At 42.0% G+C, this 21,788-nt stretch overlaps 1 protein-coding gene and 1 pseudogene across 12 annotated transcripts in view; one reads left to right on the top strand and one right to left on the bottom strand.

The window, feature by feature from the left end:
* Ube2e2 (ubiquitin conjugating enzyme E2 E2) overlaps nt 1–21,788 on the top strand; it is a 300,978-nt gene that overhangs the window by 248,379 nt on the left and 30,811 nt on the right. The window lies entirely within an intron of this gene.
* On the bottom strand, nt 14,216–15,446 carry LOC110309135 (annotated as a pseudogene).

Here is a 21,788-nt window from a genome sequence, read left to right as displayed (position 1 = left end):
ACTCACTTTGTAGACCAGGCTGGCCTCGAACTCAGAAATCTGCCTGCCTCTGCCTCCCTAGTGCTGGGATTAAAGGCGTGCGCCACCACGCCCGGCTCCCATACAACTCTTAAATAAAGAGAATGTGGATTGTTTCCCACTTGTAGGTAAAAAAGCCAGTGCCCTTTGTGGATGAGTGGCATGCAGGAAATGGAATACAACCCCATTCTAAACTGGGTTTTCCATTCCCAATATAAATTCCTTAAATTCTTGGAGAAGGACCACTTAAGTTCTACATTCTGGTTCAGCTGAGAACATCAGACTGTTTGGAAGTGACAAAGCAAGAGCTGATTCAGGGGGAAAAAGCTATTTAAAAGAGTTTAAGTACCTGCTCTTGAATTTTGCCAAGAGTCCCTTTTTTCAGAAGCATTGGGGAGACAGATGCTAAAGAGAGGGGTCAGTGGTTAAGAGGACTTGCTGGTCTGCTAGCCTGATCTACATATCCAGTCCTGGGACAGCCTGGTCTACATAGACTATCCAAAAAGAGAAAGGGAGGATATAGAGGAATGATGCTTTTTCTCAAATATGTTTCTATTTTCAGAGATTGGGGCATTAAATGTATGTTGAATGCTAAGTACTGATTTCTGAATTACTTTCCAGCCCTAAGCTAAAAGGAAAACCATTTCCTATTTTACAGGCTATCTTTGTATTTGATTAATGTTAGAACTGCCTTTCATTCTCAGTATCATATTCGGCCAGGGCACTGCTTTTATTCTGTAGGTCAATAGAACTTGCTTTTGATCTGTGTTTCTCTCTAGGATTTGGGACAGGATATTGTTTGGCTTTGTTTTATGCTTTTTTTTTTATAAATCCTAAGAAATATGCTGTCATTTAAGGTGTGAAATGTCTAATTAGATGTGATGAATAAGGTATATCCATATGTACCTCTCATCTCAGCACTCAGAGAGAAGAGTCAGGAGGATCAGGAGTTTGGTGCTAGCTGGGCTATCTGTAGTGAGAACCTATCTTTAAAAAGAAGTACTACTGTCTTCATGCTTCTAAAACTGCACACATAGTAACTGTGTTTGTGATATACCTTCCCCCCAAAAGACCGACACTCCAGGATTTGATATCATCTGTTCAAGGAATACCAGCTTTATTATTATAAATTAAATTAAATATGCCTATATAATAAGAGGGCATTAGCCACTTGGCTAAGAGGAGAATTGAATTAGTATATCTTGGAAGGACCATGTGTGTTTCTATCCTTTTAGACTGTGTTGCAGTTTGTAGTTTGGGAACATATAGTCTCCTATAAGATGCTTGTTGCCCAAGCCAGTGTTATTTATTCAGGCGGCTCCCACTCAGCCCATCTGAGACCTGAAAGCTAGCATTGATCATTATTACTACCAACATAACTAGGCTAAGCTCTGCAAAGGACACTTGCACAGGGAAATTCTGTGAGCAGATGACGGGGGACATTCAGGTAACTGTTTACATTGATTTTTTTCAGTGTTCTATACACAAAAGCTAGTAAGTGCCATGCTCATTAGTCACAGGATACAGTTGTTTTATGAATGTTCCTGGGTGACAGAAGAACAAAGACAGTAAGGTAACCACAAAAGATCTTATAAAGAAAACATCCTTCACTAGAATTGAACTGAAGCAGCTTCAAATTTCTCCAGCCTTGAGAGAAAGGCCCAGAAGAAAGGTCAACATCAAGACTTGGGACAGACCCTTGTGTTAATGGGCTGTAAACTTCAGGTGAAAACGTCTTTACTGCTCACTTAAGAATAGTAAGAGCTTTCAAGGAAAATCATAGCACCCCCTGCTTCACAGAGTGTGCCATTTACTTGATCTGTTGTGTTGCAGTGTTAGTATTGCTCATGCCTGGAGACTGGGCAAGTTGAGTTCATTTCTAGGACTACTTATCAATCCCAGTGCCTTGATTAGTCCTATCTCAGATTTGGAACCAGGTCTCTTTATATGGGGGCAGCCCTTTAGAGTCTAGCTCAAGCAAGTCTGAGGGGGCAGGAAGAAGCAGTGTTGGTTATAAACTAGTCATGTGCATATATTACAGGGGCTTTGTCTCATAGGAAGTAAGAGGAAACTGTCAGGAGGAAATGATGGTGAGTGGATCTAGGGCTTTGGTAGAAGAGCTATTCTACCATTGGACACATCTTTATTATAGACTCCATATGTTAGCAGAGATCTGCCCAGATTTCTTGGGTTGTTTACTTTTTAAAATACATTTTAAAGGCTAACTTATAAAGCAGACATACCCGAACCCTATTACTCTCCAAAACATTTACTCTGTAAATGAGTGAGGTGCAGCCCAGGAATGTGGAGGCAAGGAGCACATGTAGGAGTTGGAGCCATGCCAAGGCTGGAAAAGCAGCAAGGCTTTGAGACTCAAAACGGGCAGTAGTGTTCAAATTCTTTCTTATCTTTATTTTCACAAATGCTTATCATGTAGCCATCCTGATGCTGAGTGTACAGAAATAGGCAAGAGGAAGTCTCTTCAAGGGTAGAGTTAACAACCAGGATGCTACAAAATAGGCCTCTTTCAACTTGGCACCAAAGACTTGAGCATGATAGCTATGTGCTGGGGGACAGTGTCACTGGGATGCAGCATGCATAGCAACTTCCTTGGTTCCTGCCCACACGGTGTCTCTTTGCCTCCTTAAGACAGAGAGAAATGTCCTCAGAAGTTGCCAAATCTCCCCTGAACGAGCAGTACCATGCCTGGCTGACTCACTGTGTTCTCAACAGCAGTCCTGTCTACTAGCACCGGACTGGAAACATTTATGAGGACTCTGGTTTCTGATCTCAGTGATAAGATGGGATTTCCTCTGGGGAACTAACTGGGCACCTGCTTGGACTTGTTCTGAGTGCCCAGCTATTAGCTTGTTGGGTCTGAAGTTCAGGTTAGAGCTCAAGATGCATGCATGAGAGTCACTAGAGATTTGGGGTTCTTAGACTCAAGAATCTTACCCAAACTGAAAATTTTTTTGTACCTCTAAATTGTTACAATGTGTTTCCCAAAAGAAAACACTTGGTTACTGGAAAAACTAAGAAAATAACATTTTCTATTTTTCATGTTCTCAGCACTTGGAGATTAGAAAGATATTTTTCATATGAAGTGTTGCTGGCAGGCTTATATAACATTACTTAAAATATCTTAGAAAACTGAATTACTTACTGTAATAAATTATGAAAGTCAGAACAACTAGATCAGGCCAATGCCTTCTACAAAGAATTAAGAGTTCAATACAGATTTACCTTTTCATGTTGGTATTTTCCAAACTATATATCTATATGTATACAATGTTCTCCACGAACTTACCCATGAATTTACCTTTACCTCTCTCCCTGTGCTGTGTGAAAAGCAGCAGAACTCACAGGAAAGCTGCTCGGAACAGTGTGTTCATTACCAGCTGTTTCCATTTCATTCTTTTTCTTACTTCCTTTCCTCCATGAATATTTCCTGTTTTAGTTATTTACTTTGAAAACCAGAATATTACATTCATTTTGTTTTGGTTTGGTTTGGTTTGGTTGTTGTTGTTGTTTTATTTTTTATTTTTTTACACTCCAGATTTTATTCCCCCTCCCCGTGCACCCCCAAACTGTTCCACATTCCATACCTTCTACCCACCCCCTGTTTCCATGAGGATGTCCCCACCCCCAACCCCTGACTCTACCTGACTTTTAAACTCCCTGGGGCCTCCAGTCTATTGAGGGTTAGGTGCATCATCTCTTGATTGAACACAGACCCAGCAATCCTCCGCTGTATATTTGTTGGGGGCCTCATATCAGCTGGTGTATGCTGCCTGTTTAGTGGTCCAGTATTTGAGAGATCTCAGGGGTCCAGATTAATTGAGACTGCTGGTCCTCCTACAGAGTCGCCCTCCTCCTCAGCTTCTTCCAGCTTTCACACCTAATTCAACCACAGGAGTCAGCAGCTTCTGTCCATTGGTCAGGTCCAAATATCTGCATCTGACTCTTTCAGCTGCTTGTTGGGTCTTTCGGAGGGCTGTCATGATAGTCCCCTGTTTGTAAGCACACCATAGCCTCAGTAATGGTGTCAGGCCTTGGAACCTCCCCTTAAGCTGGATCCCACTTTGGGCCTGTTGCTGGACCTTCCTTTCCTCAGGCTCCTCTCCACTTCCATCCCTGTAATTCTTTCAGACAGAAACAATAATGGGTCAGAGGTGTGACTGTGGGATGGCAACCCCACCCCTCACTAGATGTCCTGTCTTCCTGCTGGAGGTGGGCTCTGTAAGTTACCTCTCCCTACTGTCAGGCATTTCATCTAAGAGTCTCTTACCTCTCAGGTCTCTGGTGCATTCAGGAGGGTCCTCACAACATCCTACCTCCCAAGGTTGCCTGTTTACATTCTTTCTGCTGACCCTCTGGGATTTTTAAGATAGATTTTAAAATATAAAGTGTGTACTGATGTTAAACAGCCCAAGGACCATATAGAACTATTAACACTTCTTGCCCTGTTCTGTTTTCCATATATTCTTACCTGAGTGTCCAGAAGGCTGTCCCACACATATGGATCAGTGTCACGTTTGCAATAACATATAACTTAGGTGACATAATTTTTTCCAATTTAGTAGATTATTGTTTTTAGTTATTTGTAGTTTGATTTATATAGCCCAAGCTAGTCTTAAACTTACTGTGTTGCTGAGGATGGCCTTGAACTCCTTATCCTCTTGTCCCCATCTCTGGAGTCCCCATTGCCAGTCTATGGAGATCTGTAGAGCTATGGTCCAGCCAGAGTGGCCAAGGAGTTGTGCTTTCCAAAGGGAAAAGGAGAGTCAGATTGAGACAGCCACTGTGACTCTGGAGTAGCAAGACGCTATACAACTGGCTCCAAAGCTACAGGAGAGAACTCTCTTTCCCAAAAAGTGTTACAGCTCTTATATGACAGCCACTTTCAGACAATCTTTGATGAAGTAATTCTTGTACCTTTATTCCTTGTGGACAGACAGGATCTTATATACATTTGGGGGTTGGTTGGGATCTAAAAGCAGATGCTTTCTATTGGCTTGGTCTGAGATGTTAGGGATGCCTCATCTGCATTCGGAGGGGCTTTGGAGCACCTCCCATATGTGGCTGATGGTTCTGGTCCTCTCCATGGGATACCGTGGTCACAAGAAAAAGACCTGGTGAGGAGTAGATGAAATGCCTAACATCCTCAGGTCTGAGAGTTCCAGGGTTCCTGAACCCGCTCAATCTTACCAAGTTTCCATGCACACTCCACTGCTCCATACACCATCACACCCAGCTTGGACTCGGTATTTTCATAACAGAAACCAACAGTTCATAGCACATAACCATCACAATCATGAACACACAGTAGTTGTGACTGCCTGTACAAGAACTAAGTCTGGCAGGGGGTGGACTAGATGGGTAGAAACGACTCAGCAGGAGGTGATGCAAGTAGGCAGTGAAAAGGATCCCAATGCACTCCAGTTACATGTGACTATCACAGATAAATGTAAACATGAAGGAGGACCAGGTCACCAATCTGACACCAAAGGGCCCTTTGTCTCCTACAAGAGGGACATCGAGAGTTCCTGCCCAGAGGGCCCTGTGTGCTCTTTCCACCTGCCTCATCCTGCTGTTCTGTCTGATCTCTAGAGACTTGTGAGTTACCAAAACATGTCCCATCCTCAGCCTCATGTTCAGGGTTTTGTGTTTCCTGATGACTCTACACAAATAAATGAGCAATTACCTTTCCTTTCTATCCTCCCTCAACTCAGTGAGAACAAAAACCTGTCTGTCTTGCAGATAGTAGACTTAATAGAATGAATTAGTATTCCTCTTCTTCATCATTTCTGAACTTTTCTGAAATCTGTTTTTTCTCTGCTGCCTTTTTGTACTTTATAATGTTGAAATGGTCAGTCAACATGGTCTCTCACTTCTCATCCTGTCTTTTCTCATCTTATCTCCACTCTGCTCTTTTTCCCAGAGAATTAGATACACATGGAAGACATGAGCTTTTTTTCTTCAAAGAAGCTCTTGAGCCATTTAAAAGACTGAGCAGAAAGTAAAACATTTTACTTTCGAAAATCAGGTAGCAACACAATCCATCTTTAGATGCTTAAAATTCGGTGTTGCCAGGACTGGCATCAATCTTATTGCCTGTCTCAACAAGAAATTAATTTACCTAAAAGAAGTTTGAGGGCTTTTTACTTCCATCTTATTAGAAATTTGATGTTCTTGGTTTCTTTAAAATATCTAGGCAATATTTTAGGCATACCATCATATACACAAGCTATAAACAAATAATTGGCATCTCCCAGTATAGGCTTAGATCCTCAATACATAGGCAAAACTTTGCAAAGCAAGATAAGAATCAAGGAACAAAGTATTTTCTTCTATGGATATCCCCTGGAGTATAATCATGCTTATTTTTCTATACCTTTTTATAACTTCAGAGTTTAAAGTCACATCATGAAAGCTCAATGCACATGCTAATTTTCCAAACTTAGGGTAAGTGTGTACACTTAGTCTTTGCCTCCACCTCTCTGTGTTACATAGCTGATACTTTGCTTTATGTGAACAGAAAGTTACCTGGGGGAGGGAACCATAGTAGCATGGGAAGATACTGTGCTGCATTCATATAATGAAGAGGATATGATCATAAAATAAAGATGTAGAAGAATTTGCAAAACACATGGACCTCACAAGTAGCATATTCAAATAAAGGCGTCATGAGATTATTAAAAGTTAGGAGCAGGGCCAGGTGTGGTGGCGCACGCCTTTAATCCCAATACTCGGGAGGCAGGGACAGGCAGATTTCTGTGTTCCAGGACAGCCAGGGCTATACAGAGAAACTCTGTCTCAAAAAAACAAACAAACAAAAAAACAAAAAAAAAGTTAGGAACAGGAAAAATTAATGGATAGACACAAAAAGCAGAATGACAGCTGCCTTTTCGGTTGTAACAGGGAAGAGCCACAAGGAAGAGTGCTCCTACGGGACTGTTCTGGATCTCATTCTAGGCAGGGTTTGCTTGGTGGTGTTGTCTTCATAAGCCTCCTGTTCAACTGACATCCATCCTTACAGTAACTGTTCATCCAGTTTTATGTTTTCCACATCCAGCCCATCGTTTTCATGAGCTGTCCTTTTGTGCCTCCTCCTATTGGAAAAATGCTCAGCTATCCAGGTGTGGCACTCTTCTGTGCCTGCCCACTTCACTTTAATTGCCAGGGTAAGGTTGCTTGAGGACAGAAGCCCAGTCCAGCTGTAATATCTGAACCTTTGGGGATGGCTAAGATGGAGAAAATCTCATAGCTCAGGTGGTTCTGCCTTACTGTGCAACATCTTTAGACTTCATAGAGTGCCCATCAGCAAGAAGGCTATCACCAGACACACTCAATCTCCTGGCTCCCAGAACCAAGGCAAGGCAAACTCACTTTCTTTATAAATTGTTCAATCTCAGAACTCTTGTTATCACAGCAGAAAACAGGCTAAATTTGCTGTCAGGCCCACTCCATGTCTCCTAAGCTGGGATGCTGTTCAGACTGGAGAGAGCTCTGCCTGTGTGGATGTGCTCAAGGGAACCTGGCAAAAGCCCATTGATTTTTAGATTCTATTGTTTATAGTCTCCTTGGTCACAAATAATACTTACCCATAAAGCTTCAATTTATGATTGCCAAGCCAGTCCATGTGCTTTAACATTATGCCAGATGGTAGTTGCTTATATGCCTGCCTGACCATAGCTGCATGTGGGGTATTAGCGAAGGATCCGAGAGGTCCAGAGGTGTCCCACTTTCATGGAAAATCTGCATGAGACCCTGTATGTGATGTGCCATCAGCCATTCAAAGGACTGGGGCTCCACAGCATTGAAGTGCTGGTGTTCTGTGTCTGCTTCTTCCCTAGTCATTAGGTTGCTCCTAGGAAGGAATTGGCCCCTCATGCTTCAGTTTGTTATCAGGGCCATGCTTGAACCTGTTGATTATAACATCATTTTTGAGGTATAAGAAACAATCTGTTTGATAATCCTTTGTAGAGTTTTGTTTAAAACCACACCATTCTTGTTGATGAAAGAAACAGAATCTAATATAATTGAGTAGAATTAAAAATCTTTGCTCTTTGCCATCTGATAACATTTTATCATCATTTGCCAATCTTACTTACCCAACCCGAAAAGATCTTTTTTTTTTTTTTTGAGACAGGGTTTCTCTGTATAGTCCCGGCTGTCCTGGAACTCACTCTGTAGACCAGGCTAGCCTCAAACTCAGAAATCCGCCTGCCTCTGCCTCCCAAGCACTGGGATTAAAAGCGTATGCCACCACTGCCCAGTTTCCGAAAAGATCTTTTGTCCCCTAAAATTTATTTCTATATCTGCATAAACCTTTGAAGTGATTCTAATCTCAGTGTTTCTAAACATTAAAACATAGTATCTATGTGGGAATAATCGACAAGCCCAACCCTGACCCTCACGGAACTTAGCACCATGGGCACATGTACAGCCCACCATCCTGTGCATTAGCACAGTGAGAGCTACAACACCATCCTGTGCATCAGCACAGTGAGCACTACAACAGACACACAACTCCATTTCATAGAATCGGCAAGGTCCTGACAGGAAGCTTTAAGGCCAGGACTGAGGCGAGTATTTTCTGTGTCTTTCATATCCCCCCTAGAAGCTCCAATCCAAGTACAGACCCAAGTAAGCCAACTGGAAGGGTCAGTAACTACCCCTTTATCTTGTTAACAGATTATTTTGAAATCAGGTTTAAAAACAAAAAGAACAGAATTTATGGCTTTTTTCTACTAAACCATTTTCAGGAGCCTTACCTACCTTGGCTGTACTTGCCTGTATAAGTAGTTACAAATGAATTCATATGTTAGCAAGTTTTTGAAACTTATCAAGGTGATCAATAACTACCCATCACAGGTTACACAGACTCAAAACTCACTTTCTAGTCATGTCTACAAACGCCATATCCATCCTAAAATGCCTACATTAAATTAATATTTGTATATAAAATTTATCATTGGTAAATATATTTAGACATCTTAATACCATTTGTTCACCCAATAAGCATAAGCATACACATACACCCTATTAGATGTATACAGTGGTTGGTGCCCTGGATAGTTTAAAGAGATTTATATGCCCTGCTCTCAAATAGCCTTCCATTACATAGGAGGAAAAAAGACAAACACACAAAAGTGTAAGAGTAAATATAAAATAGATCAGAAAGTGATGAGTACTCTGAGCTGGGATAATCAAGGGAGAGATGTTCACAGAAGACAGAGAGTATTCACACACTCACAGGTTATTGAGACAGTAGAACTATAAAGCCCTGGGAAAGACACATGTATGTATTCTACCTCATCTCTTAAACACCAGAATCTCTTGCAGATAGGAAAGTGAGTTACCATCCCAACAGCAGTGTGTCTTGAAAGGTCCACTGAAGCTTAAACAGAAGTCTTGGTATATAGAGATGCTGAGGTGTATCTGACCATGAGAGTTCCTCATGAACTGAGACCCAGAGAAACCAGCACATAGGCACATAGGGTGCTCTGAGTGAGCATCAGGACAACACAAATGAAGAAAAGTCTCTTAGCTGGTCAAAGGCAGGAATCTCAAGAGTTGAAAGATGGTGGAAATAAAGATTAAATATTGAAATGGCAAACTGAGACTGTCACAGATACCTAATGTATCAGTGAGACTGTATTTCCCAGCAATAGTCACAGGGCAAGAATCAGAGTATTTCTTGGTCAGCTGGCCAGGACTGAGGCTGAGCAGCTGACCTTAGAGTTTTACAATTGTCTTTTCCCTTGGAAGACCTATGATCCAGCTTTTGACTGACACCTCAAACTTGGCATAATCAGTAATTGTGAAATGTGTGCCCCAAAAGAACCTTTATAATCTTTGAAGCATAAGTAGTTTTGAGGGGGGAATAAAAACGTGTGTGTGTGTGTGTGTGTGTGTGTGTGTGTGTGTTGTTCATGTCTACCATGTAGAATAGATTTGGGAAAGTGTTACAATATTAATGAGTCTGTTCACTGTATTTTGATTTTTCTTAAATAAAAAGTTGAACATAGGAAGCATTGCCTTCTTGCTGCATACACATTTTGGAACACCAATGTTAAGCAATCCACAGAGACAGTAGAAGCCTTAAGAAAAACTGTATAGCTAAACACAACAGGTGGTAGAGGGAAGGCCAGAGAAAGGAGATCTAAGTTTTCCATGACTCAGGGTGGCTGTTGTAAAGTATGGAAATGTAGACTTTTTGCTTCTATCAAGTATAGATATCATCTCTTCCTAGAATTAGATTAATGCAGATGTGTTAACAACATCTTCACTCAACTATAAAAATAAGAGAAAGACATAAAATTATACTTCATTCAAATTAGTATATGATAAAAATACATCAATAAAACTTCAAAAGATGTAACCAGGATGATAGTTTTTTTTTTAAAGATTTACTTTCATTTGTGAGTACAAGTATTTCCCTGCTTGAGATTTGTGTCCCACATATATGTCTGGTATCTGCAGAGACCAGAGGACTGTGTCCCAGATTTCCTGGAATTGGAGTTAGAGACATTTGTGAGCCACTGATCGGATGCTGAGAAATGAACTTGGGTCCTCTCAAACTCAGCCAGTATTCTTTGCCACTGAATCATAGCCTCAAATTAATATTTCTTATGTGCACACTATCTATTGCATCTGCTCCAAAGATACTGAAGTCCATTTGCACATTTTTAAAGCTAAAAGCTGTTGAGAGTTGTCTTACCTAAATGCACCCTATGCTGCCTTTCTAGATCCAAAACTAGTAGGCAATTTTCTTCTTTTCCTCAAGAGGCAAAAAAAATATTGGAGAGAGAGAGAGAGAGAGAGAGAGAGAGAGAGAGAGAGAGAACATCAGAGTGTTTGCAGTATTACAATATTTGCTTGTAAAATTATTTAAATCATTTTGATGGCTATTCCTGGTTGTCATCTTGACTGCATCTGAAATAAACTACAATCCAGAAATGGAGGGCACACCTGTGAGAAATTTTCTGCTTGGCTTGAAGTGACTGAATCCACTTTCATTCTGGAACTTAAAGTAGGAAGACATTTGATCCTGATCTTAAGGTGAGAAGACACACCTTTAATCTGAACCATGCCTTCTGCTGAAGGTCACTGTAAGAACGTGGAAAAAGGAAGTGTTTACTCTTTGCCTTCTTGCCCTCTCCTTGTTAGCATATCCATTCCTCCATGAGCATTGGAGCCTACATCTTTGGAATTCCAGCATAAGCAGAAGACCAACTGAGACATCCAGGCTTATAGACTGAGCAACTACTGGATTTTTGGAACTTTCTGTTTGCAGCTAATTGTTACATTAGCTAGACTTCAGCCTATAAGACATTCCAATAAGCCAGCCATTCCAATAAGTGGTGGCGCACACCTTTAATCCCAGCACTTGGGAGACAGAGGCAGGCAGATTTCTGAGTTTGAGGCCAGCCTGATCTACAAAGTGAATTCCAGGACAGCCAGGGCTACACAGAGAAACCCTGTCTCAAAAAACCAAAAAAAAGGCCACGGCATCTGGGGGAGCCATATTGGTTCCGGGATTCCGCTGAGACTAGTCTGCACAGGTAAGTGTGGACTACAGAAACTAACAGCTTCTGGGACAGGCAGAAGCCACAGAGCTTCTGAGGCAGACCGTTTCAGGCTCCAGACATCCGGGCACCTTCCCTGCCAGAGGAGAGGTGTCTGCCCTGCCCGGGAGGGCTTTGCCACATCATCTGGGGGAGCCATCTTGGTTCCCGGATCCCGCTGAGACTAGTCTGTGCAGGTGAGAGTGTGGACTACTGAAGCTACACAGATTCTGGGACAAGCCCTGTTTCAGGCTTTCATCTTCTGCCAGGAGGCAGGTCCGAACACCAGATATCTGTCCACCTTCCCTGCAAGAGGAGAGCTTGCCTGCAGAGAGTGCTCTAACCACTGAAACTCAGGAGAGAGCTAGTCTTCCAGGTCTGCTGATAGAGGCAAACAAAATCACGAGAGGAACAAGTCTAACCAGAGACAACAATAACAACTAACTCCAGAGATTACCAGATGGAGAAAGGCAAACGTAAGAATCTTACTAACAGAAACCAAGACCACTTACCATCATCAGAACCCAGCACTTCCACCTCAGCCAGTCTTGGGCACCCGAACACACCCAAAAAGCTAGACCTGGATTGAAAAGCATATCTCATGATGATGGTAGAGGACATCAAGAAGGATTTTAATAACTCACTTAAAGAAATACAGGAGAGTGTGAACACTTTGCTCCTTCTTAGAATTGGGAACAAAACACCCATGGAAGGAGTTACAGAGACAAAGATTGGAGCTGAGAAGAAAGGATGGACCATCTAGAGACTGCCATACCCGGGGATCCATCCCATAATCAGCCCCCAAACGCTGCCACCATTGCACACACTAGCAAGACGTTGCTGAAAGGACCCTGATATAGGTTTCTCTTTCGAGGCTATGGCGGGGCCTAGCAAACACAGAAGTGGAGGCTCACAGTAAGCTATTGGATGGATGACAGGGCCCCCAATGGAGGAGCTAGAGAAAGTACCCAAGGAGCTAAAAGGATCTGCAACCCTATAGGTGGAACAACAATATGAACTAACCAGTACCCCCCGGAGCTCATGTCTCTAACTGCATATGTATCAGAAGATAACGTAGTCAGCCATCAGTGGAAAGAGAAGCCCATTGGTCTTGCAAACTTTATATGCCTCAGTACAGGGGAACGCCAGGGCCAAGAAGTGGGAGTGGGTGGGTAGGGGAGGGGGGGACGGGTATGGGGGACTTTTGGGATAGCATTGGAAATGTAAATGAAGAAAATACCTAATTTAAATTAAATATAAAAAAAAGAAAAACCAAAAAAATTCCAATAAATCCCATTTATATATACATATATGTGTGTGTGTGTGTGTGTGTGTGTGTGTGTGCGCGCGCGCGCGCACATTATGTTATAAGAGAGATTCATTCTATAAGTTCTGATACTTTAGAGAACCCTAACTAATAGTATCATATTTATGAAGTGTATTTATTATTAGTGCTTGTGCATGATTGTCGAGTAAAGGTGTACATTCATGGCATGTGCTCAGAGGTAAAAGGAGAACTTTGCAGAGTGTTCTCTCCATGCCTCTACATATGTTACATATGTTATGGGATCAATTTTAGGTTGCCAGGATTTACTGCAAGTGCCTTTCCCTGCTGAGCCATCATACTGGCCTACAAAAATGTCTTCTTAAAGCAGCACCAAAACCTCAAGCTTCAACGATTACTTCAGCAAGATAGTGCTGTGACCATGGACAGGATTTGCAGAGATCAGATAGTGAAGGAGTATCTCCCTAGACACTGTCATCGAGGCACAGAAGCCTAGCAGCTCTATCACAAAAAGACCTAACACCAGCAGAATCCCAAACCAAAAGTATCTTTATGTGAAGGAAGCAAATGTACATCACAGCATCAGCATTCATGAAAATGGAGTTCCTGCTTCATGCTGAAGGTATAACATGAAATGTATGACATAGGTGCAGCTCAGTGGTACAGTGACAACTTAGCATGAAGCTCAGGCTCATGCCCAGCGAGACAGTAACAAGAACAACAGAAACAATAAATAGGAATAAAAATGTCATCATTTAAAACTCAGACCTGGGCATACTCAGGATCTCTGAGTTTGAGGCCGCTCAAACATGAGTTCCCAGACAGTTCCCATCAGCTACATGAGTTCTCAGACAGCCAGGGCTATGTAGAAAAAACCTGTTTAGATAGGTAGGTAGGTAGATAGATAGATAGATAGATAGATAGATAGATAGATAGATAGATAGATAGATAGAGTAAATAAACTAGGTTAGCAGTGTTAGGTGTATCTTATATCCTTTATTCTTAACCTCTTTGATGAGATGATTTTTTACTGGGTTGCTGAGGCCTTATTTTGCACATAGAACCACATAGAGTCTTGCCAGTAGCCACCCAGGAAATCATACTAGGGGTCAGGGGCCCCAGATACTAGCTGGGAAGTAAGGTGACATAAACAATGTTTTGACTAATCACATGGTTACAGGGCTGGGATATCCAGTAGGGCTTGGTTTCCATGTTCCAAGAACTTGTAGGTGAGTAACTGTGAAGGTCCAACAACCCCGGGGCTTGCCTCAAGCCTCCTCTGTGACACCAAGGACAGGGTCTAGGCAGCCACTAGTGACTTCAGTTGCAAGCCCATGGTTTATTTGGCCAGAGGATTTCTGAAGGACCTGCTGGACAAGGTAGACTTGATTCCCAGCTCCTTCTCAGTTTTGCAGATCTGATTGTATTTGGCCTGGTCCTAGGATCAAGAAGCCATGTACCCAGTGGAAACCCTACTACCACGTCACCAATGAAGGTATCATTCCACCCAGTGTAATGGGACACCATGTTGCCCAACCATCATACTGGCCAGCTTGCATGCCTTCATAGACTCAAGCACAGAGCCAGTCTTGTTCACTTTGAGCAGGGGGCAGTTTCAGGACTTCTCAGCTACAGCCTTGGCAATCTACTTAGGGTTGGTCACTGTGGGATGATCATCAGCAATAAACATATGCACTGGCTGTTGACTTCTGCCAGGCTTCCTAGTCATCCAGGTCCCAAAGGAGCCTTCAATGAACACTACTGCAGATTTTCATTTGAATAACTTCTATAGGTCAGCCAGACAGCCAGGCATGATATACCTGTTGGCATCATTAGGAAACTTGAAGTCCAAGTCATATTTGCTGTCTCTGAAGAACTCAGAGGCATCCACATCCGTGCTGGTAATGGCCTGGTCAGTGTAGCCACCCTTCCCTTTGCAACTGCAAACCCAGAGCTTCTTTGTTTCCCAAGATGTTCCAGTTAGGATAACACCCACATTCATCACATCAACACCACATTGGTGACATCTTCCTGGTATCCCTTGATGACATTTTTCAGGATGAGGTAAACATCCACTCCAATGCCCATGGTTTCCTGGAAGCTGAATATGCCCACAAGGAGGCTCATGAACCTTTTCATGGCCAGCTTGTTGCCAGCATGAGAACCATTGTTGAACATTTTGAAAGCCAGAACTGGCAGGAATGCCTTTGGATGCCACCTAAGTCATCGATGTGATAGTTCAGGTGCACCCACTTTTTCATGGCATCACCTTTGAAGTCAGGGATGCCCCCAGGAAGGCATTGCTCCAAGTTTCCATTTATTTTCAGTTCCATCCATTTTGATCTTCAATTTGTCTCTCTTCTTCACAGCATCTGGCTTCTTTCTAACCAGAGCACCTGCAGTGTTCTAATGATATGCTTATCAGCCTTCAAGATACCCTTCCCTATGTGTCACATCTTATCATTGTCCCAGAGTCCCATGGCCTCATAGATACCAGTGGAGGTGCCAATGGGCACGGAAGCTGGGAAGAGAGCTTTCAAGGTACAGAGATAAACCTCTGCCAGATTGTGTGTGTGTGTGTTTGTGTGTGTACCTCACACTGGTATGCCAGGAGCACCAATTCGCTGATCAAGGGAAGCAGAATGCAGTCCATAATGGGGGTCCTTAGTCCATGTTTCTCCAGATAGAAAACAGTGGAGTATGGCACAATTGCTGTGGGCCCCAGTCTCCTGTGCACCAAGGCACCACTGGCATACTGCTGGGAGTTGGGAAGAGGTGTCCCTGGTCCCTGCTTCCTCAGGGTGTCCACATGCCAGACAGGAAGGGGAGGCAGAGCTCGGGAGCGGGGAAGAGAATCTAGTTTGATTCTGAGTGAGTGTCAAGAGACTGGAGGGCCTGGGAGAGAGAGAGCTTCTCTGGGAGACTTAGGCATGGCTCTTTATAAAAGCACCCCCACTTCCCTGCTGCAGTCCTTGATGAAGAGATGGAGATGATACTTGCTTGTCCAAACTGCTTTATTTGATGGCAAATGTAAATGCATACACCTTACTCAGGGTAAACCAGGGATTAACTACCCTTTGAGGGAAGGAATGCCCAGGAAGAGAAGCTCATTGGTTGAACATTCTAGATACCTCATTAACATGAAGAATTTCAGGTTTTCATGCTAAGTTACTGGTTGCCATGGTCCTCTCAGTAGAGTGTCATGGTTATATGATCCAAGGCTGGTAGAGTTTGACAGGGAGCTGGCCCCACGCCTACCATACTCAGTTCTGAGTTTCACTGGGTTTGGACTCACTCAGGGTGGCATGGTCTACTTGCCCCACACACTTCAACAGTGAAATTCCTTCAAGAGTCAAAGACTTTTCTGGTGTGGATCTTGAGAACACACATGGTGAATTTCTGACTGCTGATCACCATGCAGTAAAGGAATAAGGTACTATGGATATTAGAGAAAACATTAAGGGAAGAGGTGCATGCATCCCAAGTTCCTGAGTTGCTCTATCGCAGATGATTTAATAGTAGAAAATATAATTACTTCTGGTCAGAACAAAAATACTCTATCATATGCCTATAAAGTAGTGATACAGATTTCAAATGCGTGTTTGGAAAACAAATCTTGCTCATTTAGTTTTACAGTGTTCAAGAAGGTGAGGCCATCTGTCCATGTAGTTGTGAGACTACTAATATGTATATCCTTTCCAATTTATTAGTGTGATAATGAGCATTCTCTTTATTGTTCTAATATATTTATTATTTATTACAATCAAGAGGTTGACTTCTTTAAAAAAAAAAAAAAAAGCCAGGCATGATAATGCACGCCTTTAATCCCAGCACTTGGGAGGCAGAGGCAAGCGAATTTCTGAGTTCAAGGCCAGCCTCGTCTACAAAGTGAGTTCCAGGACAGCCAGGGCTACACAGAGAAACCCCTATCTCGAAAAAAAAAAACAAAAAAAAANAGCATCAGCAACAGAATACAAGAGATGGAAGAGAGAATCTCAGGTGCAGAAGATTCCATAGAGAACATCAGCACAACAATCAAAGAAAATACAAAACGCAAAAGGATCCTGACTCAAAACATCCAGGAAATAGAGGACACAATGAGAAGACTAAACCTACAGATAATAGGAGTTGAAGAATTTCAACATAAAGGGCCAGCAAATATCTTCAACAAAATTATAGAAGAAAACTTCCCAAACCTAAAGAATGACATGCCCATGAACATACAAGAAGCCTACAGAACTCCAAATAGACTGGACCAGAAAAGAAATTCCTCTTGACACATAATAATCAGAACAACAAATACACTAAATGAAGATAGAATATTAAAAGCAGTAAGTGAGAAAGGTCAAGTAACATATAAAGGCAGGCCTATCAGAATTACACCACACATATCACCGGAGTCTATGAAAGCCAGAAGATCCTGGACAGATGTTACACAGACATCAAGAGAACTCAAATGCCAGCCTAGGCTACAATACTCGGCCAAACTCTCAATTACCATAGATGGAGAAACCAAAGTATTCCACAACAAAACCAAATTCACACATTATCTTTCCACTAGTCCAGCCTTTTAAAAATAATAACAGGAAAAAAAAACAATACAAAGATGGTAACCATGCCCTAGAAAAAGCAAGAAAGTAATCCCTCAACAAACCCAAAAAAAAAAAAAAAAAAAAAAAAAAAAAAGAGGTTGACTTCTTTATTCTTTAATCTACATGTTAGTAAATAATGCTAACAACAATAACAAAAGATGGAAAACAAACAAACAAACATTGACCATACCAGCCTCTGCAAAAGTGTACATTCTTCTAATACAGTCAGAGTGAAGCAAAGGACTCTACTGGAAATACAGACCTGTTTGTTGGTCTTACCTCTCAGTTTTCCATTCCTGTTTATTTAAAGAAGATACAATGTAGTGATCACCTGTGGGATTTGTCAGTCCTTTATCTTATAACACAGTGATTCATTTAATGTTAAAGATGCCTATAATCTCTACTAGCTAAAGTATTCATCACAATTTTGCCCTAACCTAAGTAGCAAAACATAGTTTTCTTTAAGAACTTACTGGAACTATCAATTGACAGCCTGAAATAATCACCCCTCAAGAAAGGTGCTCTTACTGGGCTGTGGCTACTTGTAATTATGATACTTATGGCTTCATTGTAAAAGTAAATATTCTATATTTCCAGTTAATTTGTTCATCAAACAAATACATGCTGGCATTGTCCTCTTCCCTAGAGGCAATAAAAATCAGTATGTTATATAAATTGTTTATATAATTTCTTACATAAAGTTATTCTCCTGTGAATAAACATCTTTGCTAGCCTATCTGCAGAAATTCACTTCCGAGGTCCTTGTTCAGCTAATACACACAGCTATGGGTTTTGTAAAGTGAAGCCAATGCCATTTATAAAAGTCCTGTACCATGCGACTGTTTGCTTTCAGAGGTAATATTTGGTTTTGCTCTACAGCAGCCAGTTTCCTCCAATACAAAGATGTATGTTATAAATCACAAGAAGGAGGAAAGCAGCCTAGTGTGTATTTAAGATGACTTCAGATTTCCTTAGGGAAAAAGTCTCTTCGGGGTGGCCCGCTAGAAAATGGAGTGTGTCTTTCTATACAGTTCTGGGTCATCACAATTTGCCTTATCCCACTACCTCACACTCTTGTGTTTGTTTGTTTGTTTGTTTGTTCATTTTTTTAATTGTTTTCATGTGTGTGAAGGAGATGGGAGCATGCATACAGCCTTAGGGAAATCTCACCTATTTTTTAGGACAAGTGTTGGACTCCAGTCAAGGCTCCATGCAAAAATAATAATACGCTTCCCGACTCCCATACTCCACAGCAGAAGTCAGCAGCTCAGAGACTACACCAGGAACTCAGCTGCCACCTGAAGGCAGGCTTTGGAATTCCTGGAATGTGAATGAAGCAAGATAAGTAAGGTGGAGATAGCAATGAGAGAAATAACTTCAGATAAGATGACAAGATGAGAGGGCAGAAGAGGAGAGAAGAGTCTTCAAACAAGTAGGCATGGGCACATAGATGGAGCCACTGTCACAGCCTAGAGTCTCCTGGGAAGAGTCTGCGTGATGGTGACATGCCTCTAGGGCAGGTTGGCCTGGGACATGGACAAGAGATTGTCTTGATTGGCTGACATGGGAGGGCCTGATCAATTGTGAGTGGCACCATTCTGTAGTCAGGGGTCCTGAGCACTCAGAGTGGAGAGAATTAGTTGAGAGCAGGCTAGCAAAGGTGTGTGTGCTCCTGACACGGATGATGTCATGTACTGAGATTCTTCCCCTCTTGATTCCTTGCCTGTGGGGCACAAAAAGGTATATGGGGTGACAGCTGAGTTCGTGGTGTGGTCTCAGAGTTGCTGACTTCTGCTGTGAAGTATGGGAGTCGGGGAGCATATTATCTTTGCAGGGAGCCTTGACTGGAGTCCAGCACTGTAGGTCTTCAACTCCCTCTTCCTCCCTCATCATCTCAGCCCAGCAGCTGCCCAGAGATAATCTGGCTATGGCCAAAATCAGATTTGCATTCATTTCTAGAGCTTAGATTGTGGACTGAGTTGTCTGCCTTTTCTCCATTCTGTTTCTCCTCTATTCATTTCTTGGTTTAGTCAGCTGGTAGTATCCAAAAGTTTGCATCATATATGTCATTAACATAATATCATTGTTTAAATGACAGTGGCCCCATGAGCACATATGTTTCAATACTTGTTCCCCAACTGTCCTAACTGTTTGGGAAAGATTAGGATGGCCTTGTTGGAGGTGTGTCACTGAGCTGAATTAAGGTTTCAAAAGACTCACCCTGTTTCAGATTATCTCTTTCTGCTTCCTGTTTGTGGTTTGAGAGGTCTGCTCTTAGCTGTTCCTCTGCCTTGCCTTCACTCTGCTATCATGGACTAAAACCCTGAAATCATAAGCCCAATTATACACGTTATTGATAAGTTGTCTTGGTCATGGTATTTCATTACAGCAATAGAAGCTATTACAGATATCATTTCAGAAAGACAAGTTAGTGGCATCTAACTCAGAGGAGAAGGTCCTTGATAGGCCAGGTGAAGGAACATTATATAAGGCCCCATTGCAAGTCCTAGCTTGCCCTTTCCTCAGTCCAGACCCCAGCAAATTCTACCGCCACTGCTCTTTCCTGCGGTTTGTCTCCAGCCTCATCTCAGTCACTACTGAGAAACCAATTTCCTCAAGGCAGGTAGTTTGGGGCCTGCCCTCAGCAAGCTTGGGGAAACAGCTTCTTCACTTTACTAGCAAATCCCTTCATAGAGAAGCCTGTAAGGTCTGCTGCACCTCACATCAGTCACATCTATTAACAAGCCAAGGTGGCACACTCAAGTTTATATAAGTTGCAAGTCCCTTCTCCACAAGCTGCCTGCCTGACTGCTCACGCTAGTCTCAGTTCATGGTGCCAGCCGGCCACTGTTAGTGTCCTCCACACTCTGGAGAAAAGCCTAGCTTGCTCTAAACACTGACATCAAAATTATTCCAAGGTTGAACAGATGTGAGGTAACAGATCTTAAGTCACACTGTCTTGATCTCAGCTGCATCCTCCTCGAATACACTTGAGGGTCTGACTCAGTGTGTATAAGAGCCTCCACAGCTTCTCTAAGATCACTAGACATCTGCCTGTCTCATCAGAATTCTGTCCAAAATTGATGTTGAGAGACCATCTATTGTCAGCTCTCCTAGCTCAAGTTAAACCATGGAGACCTAGAACTTTTCCCTTTTTCCTGCCAGGTTTTTTGGTTTTTGTTTTTTGGGTTTTGTTTTGTGTTTTGGTTTTTGAGACAGGGTTTTCTCTGTGTAGCCCTGACTGGCCTGGAACTCACTTTGTAGACCAGGATGGCCTCAAGAACTCAGAAATCCGCCTGCCTCTGCCTCCCGAGTGCTGGGATTAAAGGTGTGCACCTCCCAGCTCCTGCCAGGTTTTAAAATCAGGAAGTTAACACGTTTGTGTTTCCTTCCTCTCTGGGGCTCTCCTCACTGCTAAACTCCACTCAGTGATGAAGCAGTTTGCTGAGTCCTTCAAACTTGTAACTCAGTTCCTTACTCTTTAAAATTAGAATAATAATATTTTAAAATTAGAATAATAATATTTTGGTGAGTGGGAAACTAAATTGTGTAATAAATGCAAGCTGCTCACAAAACCTTAACCATAAACATTTTATAGTTTGACTATTTCTCATTTGTATTGTTTTGGATACAGATTTCTGTGATGAGCACACAGCACTTTTAAACTCCATGCTGTAAAAGGCAATAAATAAATAAATAAATAAATAAATAAATAAATAAATAAAAGGCAATATCACAAATAAATAAATAAATAAATAAATAAATAAATAAATAAATAAAAGGCAATATCACTCTGGCTCCTAATAGACATGGAAACACATAGTATTTAAAGTTGCTCCCAAAAGAATGTGTCTTTTGAGCTGGGAGTGGTAGCACTGTGGGGACTGAAGCATGTGGATCTCTATAACGTGGAGGCCAGCCTTGTCCTCATAGCAAGGTACAAGCCAGCCAGGGCTAAAGGTGAGATCTTGCTGCAATCCTCTCCCCCACAAAAGATGTGTCTTTTGCGTGTTATTTAAGCATTCACCAAGAGCACAGGCATCAGTACAATTCTGTAATTGCCATAAATTTACCATATTGTCAGAACTGTTGGATTTTAAATCATGCTAAAATGTATTTTACTTCTTTTTTTTTTTTTTTTTGAGACCATAGTAATATGGTTTTTAATCACTGTTGGAAGGAGTATCCACAAGGAAAGTACAGCATGTATTTGCCTGGTGCCCATAGAGGTCAGAAGAGGGTGTTGAATCCCCTGAGACTGGAGTTATAGACAGTTGTAGCTGCCATGTGGATGCTAAGAACAGAACCTGAGACCTCTGC

Source organism: Mus caroli, chromosome 14 (assembly GCF_900094665.2).
Source record: "Mus caroli chromosome 14, CAROLI_EIJ_v1.1, whole genome shotgun sequence".
Taxonomy (NCBI): Eukaryota; Metazoa; Chordata; class Mammalia; order Rodentia; family Muridae; genus Mus; species Mus caroli.
The sequence above is the reverse complement of the archived record's forward strand: the minus strand, read 5'-3'. Positions and strand labels throughout refer to the sequence as shown.